The sequence below is a fragment of the Rhinopithecus bieti genome, unplaced genomic scaffold, assembly GCF_001698545.2.
Source record: "Rhinopithecus bieti isolate Rb0 unplaced genomic scaffold, ASM169854v2 scaffold_20892, whole genome shotgun sequence".
Lineage (NCBI taxonomy): Eukaryota > Metazoa > Chordata > Mammalia > Primates > Cercopithecidae > Rhinopithecus > Rhinopithecus bieti.
In genome coordinates this window covers 3,011,168-3,019,037 of record NW_016810602.1, presented here as the reverse complement: position 1 = coordinate 3,019,037, position 7,870 = coordinate 3,011,168, and positions in this window count along the sequence as shown.

Below are 7,870 nucleotides of genomic sequence, written 5' to 3'. Positions count from 1 at the left end.
AAAAAAAAATATATATATATATATATATAGAGAGAGAGAGAGAGAGAGAGAGAGAGAGAGAGACAGAGAGAGACAGAGAGAAGCAGCAACATGATCAGTAGTAAAGCATCATTTTGCAGTCAAAGTGCCTGGGTTTGAATCCAGGCTCTGTAAGGTATGTACTTGCTGAGTAATCTTCGGCAAGTTAGTCAACCGTCCTCTGCCTCAGTTTCTTTTGCAAACTAGTGAAAATACAGGATTTCATGAGTATTAAAAGAATTAATTTAGGCCGGGTGTGGTGGCTCACACCTGTAATTCCAGCACTTTGGGAGGCTGCAGCAGGTGGATCACTGAGGTCAGGAGTTCGAGACCAGCCTGGTCAACATGGCAAAACCCCGTCTCTACTAAAAATACAAAAATTAGCCGGGCGTGGTAGCACGTCTGTAATCCCAGCTACTCGGGAGGCTGAGGCAGGAGAATTGTTTGAACCTGAGAGGTGGAGGTTGCAATGAGTTGAGATCCGGCCTTTGCATTCTAGACTGGGCAACAAGAGTGAAACTCTGTCTCAAAAGAAAAAAAAGAAAAGAAAATTAGCTGGGTATGGTGGTGGGCGCCTGTAATCCTAGCTACTCAGGAGGCTGATGCAGGAGAATCACTTGAATCCAGGAGGTGGAGGTTGCAGTGAGCTGAGATCGCACCACTGCACTCCAGCCTAGGCAACAAGCACGAAACTCGGTTTCAAAAAAAAAAAGGAAAGATTTATGTAAGGCATTTTTAAATATCACAGACACATAATTAGTATTCATTAATTGTTGGAATTAAAAAAAAAAAAAAGGGCCAGACACGGTGGCTCACGCCTATAATCCCAGAACTTTGGGAGGCAGAGGTGGGTGGATCACTAAAGGTCAGGAATTGGAGACCGGCCTGTCCAATACAGTGAAACCCCATCTCTACCGAAAATACAAAAAAATAAATAAATAAAATTAGCTGGGCATGGTGGTGTGTGCCTGTAACTCTAGCTATTTGGGAGGCTGGGGCAGGAGAACTGCTTGAACACGGAAGGTGGAGGCTGCAGTGAGCCAAGATGGCACCACTGCTGCACTCCATCCTGGGCGACAGAGGGAGCCTGAATCTTAAAAAAAAAAAAAAAAAAAAAAAAAAAAAGGTTGGGCATGGTGGCTCATGCCTGTAATCCCAGCACTTTGGGAGGCCAAAGCAGGGGGATTGCCTGAGCCCAGGAGATTGAGATCAAATTGGGCAACATGGTAAAACCTATGTAAAAACAAAAATGGTAAGAAAAAAAGAAGAAATAGAAAGGAAGGAAGGAAGGAAGGATGGGAAGGAAAGAGAAAGAGGAAAAGAAAGATGGATGGATGGAAGGAAGAACGGGAGGCAGGGAGGGGAAGGAAGGTCTTTGCAATACATTACTAAGTGATAAAAGCAAGATCCAGAACAGTACAGTACGTCACCTTGTGTATGAACAATAAACTATATAGGCCGGGTGCGGTGGCTCATGCCTGTAATCCCAGCACTTTGGGAGGCCAAGGCGGGTGGATCACCTGAGGTCAAGAGCTAAAGACCAGTCTGGCCAACATGTTGAAAACCCATTTCTACTAAAAATTCAAAAACTTAGCTGGGCATGGTGGTGGGCGCCTGTAATCCCAGCTAGTTGGGAGGCTGAGCAGGAGAATCGCTTGAACCTGGGAGCCTAAGGTTGCAGTGAGCCAAGGTCGTGCCACTGCACTCCAGCCTGGGCAACAAAAGCAAAATTCTGTCTCAAAATAAACAAACAACTATATAAATGTATGTCTGCAAAAGTAGAGACTACCTCTGAGAAGCTAAACAAGAAATGTCTAACACTGAATCCTTTAAAAAAAGACCCTAGAAGCTGTGGGACAGAGAAAGAAATGTACTCTCCTCTTCATATTTTTTTTGAGATGGAGTCTCGCTCTGTCACCAGGGTTCAAGCAACCTCTGCCTCCCAGTTCAAGCAATTCTCCTGTCTCAGCCTCCCGAGTAGCTGGGACTTCTCTGGGAAGCTAAACAAGAAATAGTCTAACACTGAATCCTTTAGAAAAAAAGGCCCTAGAAGCTGTGGGGCAGAGAAAGAAATGTTCTCTCCTCTTCATGTTTTTTTTCCTTTTCCTTTTTTTTTTTTTTTTTTTTTAACACAGAGTCTCGCTCTGTCACCAGGGTTCAAGCAACCTCTGCCTCCCAGGTTCAAGAAATTCTCCTGTCTCAGCCTCTTGAGTAGCTGGGACCACAGGCACCTGCCACCATACCCAGCTAATTTTTGTATTTTCAGTAGAGACAGGGTTTCACCATAGTGGTCAGGCTGGTCTTGAACTCCTGACGTCAGGCGATCCATGCTCCTCAGCCTCCAAAAATGCTGGGATTACAGGCGTGAGCCACGGCACCCAGTCTAATTTCTGTATTTTTAGAAGAGACGGGCATGTGGTGGGTGAGCCAAGATCGTGCCACTGCACTCCAGGCTGGGCGACACAGCAAGACTCCATCTTAAAAAAAAAATGTAAAAATTAGCTGGGTGTGGTGGCGCGCACCTGTAATCCCAGCTACACAGGAGGCTGAGGTAGAAGAATCACTTGAACACAGGAGGCAGACGTTGTAGTGAGCCACAATCATGCCACTGCACTCCAGCCTGGTGACAAGAAGAAGACTCCGTATCCAGAAAAAAAAAGAAAAAAGAAAAAAAGAATCAGTAATAAGCACTTATAAACTCAGGAAAATGTGAATTTCAAACACAAGTATCATGTTCAGTAAAAAAGAGGCAAACCAGGCCGGGCGCAGTGGCTCAAGCCTGTAATCCCAGCACTTTGGGAGGCTGAGACGGGCGAATCACAAGGTCAGGAGATCGAGACCATCCTGGCTAACACGGTGAAACCCCGTCTCTACTAAAGAATACAAAAAACTAGCCGGGCGAGGTGGCGGGCGCCTGTAGTCCCAGCTACTCGGGAGGCTGAGGCAGGAGAATGGTGTAAACCCGGGAGGCGGAGCTTGCAGTGAGCTGAGATCCGGCCACTGCACTCCAGCCCGGGCGACAGACCGAGACTCCGTCTCAAAAAACAAAACAAAAAAAGAGGCAAACCAATTCAATTTTTTAATAAACTGTGTTTCTTTCCAGAATTACCATAGTGATCAATTTTTCTTGGATCTTGCAGCCTCCTCTGGTCTTTATTGTGATCCCCTTTGTAACTCTTACTTTTTGCCTTTCTTCCATTTATCTTTTCATGACCTCACAGATAGCTTCCTCTATTTACAGTAAACCATGTTTTGACAGAATATTCTTATGTGTCTTTCTTTTCCAAAGCTCTTACTATGTTTATCAAAATTTTTATTTATATTAGGTGACAAATCAGCATTTGATTTCAGTCAACATCTTAACACATGTTTAAAACACAAATATTTGCGGATGTTGCATATATATGTATATACACAAACACAAATTATCTTCTCAAGGTATATAAAAGCTATTCTTGTATTTGAAGAACACAATCATATATTTCAAAAATAATATTACTGCAAGCATACTTAAAAATCACACACAAAGTGTGATTTAAAATGAATTTTCTATATAAGCTCCTGAGTCAGTCTGAGCCCCTGTCACTTACTGGCTATGTTACTTTGCTTAAGTTATATAATATAACCTCCCTGAACCTCAGTTTCCTCATCTGTAAACCCATGCTAATAACAGGATCAAACATTGGGATATTATTAAAGAGTAAATGAGGTAAAAGACATTTCAAACAATGTCAGATTCATAGTAAGTGCTTAAAAATATATATTAACAGCCAGGCACGGTGGATCATGCCTGTAATCCCAGCACTTTGGAAGTCCGAGGTGGGTGGATCACAAGGTCAGGAGTTCGAGGCCAGCCTGACCAACATGGTGAAATACCGTCTCTACTGAGAAAAAAAAAAAAAAAATTAGCTGGGCGTGGTGGTGGGTGCCTGTAATCCCAGCTACTCAGAAAGCTGAGGCAGGAGAATCACCTGAACCCAGGAGGCGGAGGTTGCAGTGAGCCAATACTGCACCACCGCACTCCAGCCTGGGCAACAGAGTGAGACACCATCTCAAAATAAATAAATATTAACAATGTTATCATGACATTACTAATACAATTAATATTATAAAATATAAGTTACTATAATACAAAGTAGTAAAAGCACAAAAAGTGAAAGACTAGTTGGCAATGAGTTGTCTACGAAGTAAGTGCTATGGCTAATTTTTGGCCGGGCAAGGTTGCTGACACCTGTAATACCACCACTTTGGGAGGCTGAGGTGGGAGGATCACTTGAGCCCAGGAGTTCAAGACCAGCCTAAGCAACATGGCAAAACCCTGTCTCTACAACAAACAAACAAACAAACAAAATTATCTGTCCATGGCAGTGTGTGCTTGTGGTCCCAGCTACTTGGGAGGCTGAGGTGGGAGGATCACTTAAGCCTGGGAGGTTGAGGCTGCAGTGAACCAGAATTGTGCCACTGCACTCCAGTCTGGGCGACAGAATGAGACCCTGTCTCAAAAAGATAAAAAAAGATTAATTTTTAAAAAATGAAACTAATCTAAAACCTTATGATTAAACAAAGTATACAATTAGAACTGATTACATTCCATATTATTTAAAATTAAATTAATTCAAGTCAGAGCTCTAAAATTAAGAAATTTTATTTTGAAAAGAACATGCAAACATAAATGGAAAAGGAATGTCATATTGTTTATCTTATTCTTCAAAGGACTATTTATTGTCTTTATATCAGATGCTCCTTTTTTTCTTAATTTGTTTTCCAATTCGGGCTACAAAAAATCCCAATGAATAATATGAGAGCAATAATCATTATCCTACGCAATGGATCTCAAGTTATTTAATCCTTGGAAAAAGGTCATAACATTTTCTATTATCTATCACCATAAAATATATACAGAAAACTCTTTAAGTAACTACTTGGAGCTACACTATTCCAACCTCTCCTTTGTCTTATAACAGTACCTTAAAAAAATTCAGGTGGGGCGCAATGACTTACATCTGTAATCCCAGCACTTTGGGAGGCTGAGGCGGGTGGATCACGAGGTCAACAGATTGAGACCATCCTGGCCAACATGGTGAAACCCCATCTCTACTAAAAATACAAAAATTAGCTGGGGTGGTGGTGTGCTCCTGTAGTCCCAGCTACTCAGGAGGCTGAGTCAGGAGAATTGCTTGAATCCAGGAGGCAGAGTTTGCAGTTAGCTGAGATCACGACCCTGCACTCCAGCCTGGGCGACAAAGAGAGATTTCGTCTTCAAAAAAAAAAATCAAAGACTGGAATTTCAAAGAAGCTGAGACAACAATCTTGAAGAAATACAACTCCTCACTTATCTAATGGATCAGAATCGCTGGGAAACTTACCCTGGGAAATGTAGAAATCTGCATTTTAAACAACCCCAAGTTTGTACACTTGTCTTTGTTTATCTCTGAGATAGGGTCTTGCCCTGTCACCCAGGCTGGAATGCAGCGGTGGAATCACAGCTCACTGCAGCCTCAGCCTCCCAGGCTCAAGTGATGCTCCCACCTCAGCCTCCCTAGTAGCTAGAACTACAGGCATATGCCACCATGCCCAGCTAATTTTAGCTAGAACTATAGGCATATGCCACCATGCCCAGCTAATTTTTGATTTTTTTTTTTTTTTTGCAGAGACAGGGTCTCACTATATTGCCCAGGCTGGTCTCCAACTCCTGGGCTCAAGGGATCCTCCCGCCTTAGCCTCCCAAAGTGCTAGGATTACAGGGGTGAACCACTACACCTGGCCATGTACTGCCATTTTAAGTGTAAGTGAGGAATAATGAAACAGAAAGGGTTAATTGAAAACGTTCTGGGTGGTGAATCTTGAGCAAATTTCAATGAGGGGAGAAACATTAAGTAGTAGGGAGGAGTGAAGCAGTAAAGCCAAGACAAAGGAATGGTATATGTAAGATAACTCAGTTTCGAAAGATGTTTCAGCATCCTAGGCATATATAAGTAACCATACCTGTACCAAATAAGCAGCTGAGGCACAGCAGATAGGCAAGACTGCCAACCAAAACTTCTTAGAAAAACACCAGGCTTTCATTGTTTAATTCTTCCCCCAGTTTCTAGGGGAAAGGCTTTCTATGTAAGCCTCCAATGCAGTACAATACTAATTGACAGAGCAGAGGACCCAAACAACTGAAGCAAAGGAAGGTACTTTTGTTTTCAATAGATAACAAGGATCTTAAAAAAAAGGAAAAGGGGCCGAGCAAGGTGGCACTTTGGAACTTGAGCCCAGGAGTTCGAGACCAGCCTAGGCAATATAGTGAGACACCAGAGTCTTAGGGGAAAAAAAGGAAAAAGGTTAAAAAGCCATCTTGTTTTTTGTACTGGATTATTACAAACATTTATAAACACAGAAGTTTCATATAAGGGAGGCTTAGGCCAGGTGCGGTGGCTCACGCCTGTAATCCCAGCACTTTGGGAGGCCAAGGCGGGTGGATCACCTGATGTCAGGAGTACAAGACCAGCCTGGACAAGACGGTGAAACCCTGTCTCTACTAAAAATCCTAAAAAAATTAGCCAGCATTGTGGTGGGCGCCCGTAATCCCAGCTACTCCGGAGGCTGAGGCAGAGAATTGCTTGAACCCGGGAGGCGGAAGTTGCAGTGAGCCAAGACTACACCACTGCACTCCAGCCTGGGCGATAGAGCAAGACTTCGTCAGGAAGCTTTCTTTCAGAACAGCTAACCAAAAAATTATGCAAATTTAGAGTGAAAAAATGTAAAACAAGAAATTTAAAGCATTACAAGATTAATTTTAATGTAACTGGTCAGTTTGCACATCTGTAAAATGAGAGTTTGAAACTAGGTGATTTCTAACATCCAGTCTGCTTCAAAGTCTAAAATTCTATGATACTCAAATTCCTTAAACTTTGAATTAAATAAACTAGGTTGTTTAAAAACTAAAATCTAAGCTTATTCTGATAATTCAAATAACTCTGAAATGTTAGGATATCAATATCCCATAAACGATTCAGCAGTATTGTTTTCAGACTTCCCGTTAGTATGTGTCCAGAACAAATAAAGAGCAAAAATAGCTATTTTCTCTTACTTTGACTGCTAATACTAATAGCATACAAAATAGCTACTCACTGAGAAGGCATCATAAAAGGCTCTATTGTTACAGAATCCTAAAAGTCTCATGAAAATAAGAGAAACATCATCAGCTAACATCATCTAGGCCAAACACAGCTCACTGAAAATTTTAAATTCGTCAATGCTTAGATTAAATGAAAAATTCGAGATATTTATCTATCACGCAAAACAGGTTAGCACTGCTTCACAATCTGAACGTCACCGTATAGCTCCTTTGGTTAAACAGAAAAAAACTTCCCATGGTACTCTTTCCCATGGTACTCTTTCCTCCTAATTCTGCCATTCTTACTATGCACAATGCGTATTTTCCATGTACTGTAAGAGAGATACACTACACAGAATTATCCATGGGGACAAAATTTTATCTACACTGAAATTTAATGTGGGATAAGTAAGCTTACCATAATGCAGTTTTACACAGAATGCGTATTTCTCAATGTAAAATGATTTTGTGAAGTAAAGGGGAAAAATAGAGGAAGTTTGTTTCCTTAGAGTCTCCATAATTACGCACTTTATTCTTAAAATAAGGGACTGGTCTGCAGGATTAACAAATCTTACAATTCAAAGACAGATAAACATTGGAAGGACAAAAGAAGTAAGCAAAATAAAAACGATTACCATTAAAAACTCTTCCCTTGGCAGTTTTCAGAGGATTAAAAAAAAAAAAAACTCTTCCTGATTGTCAGGCTGAACCTGCTGTCACATTTACCATTTTTATAAACCAACTAGTCTG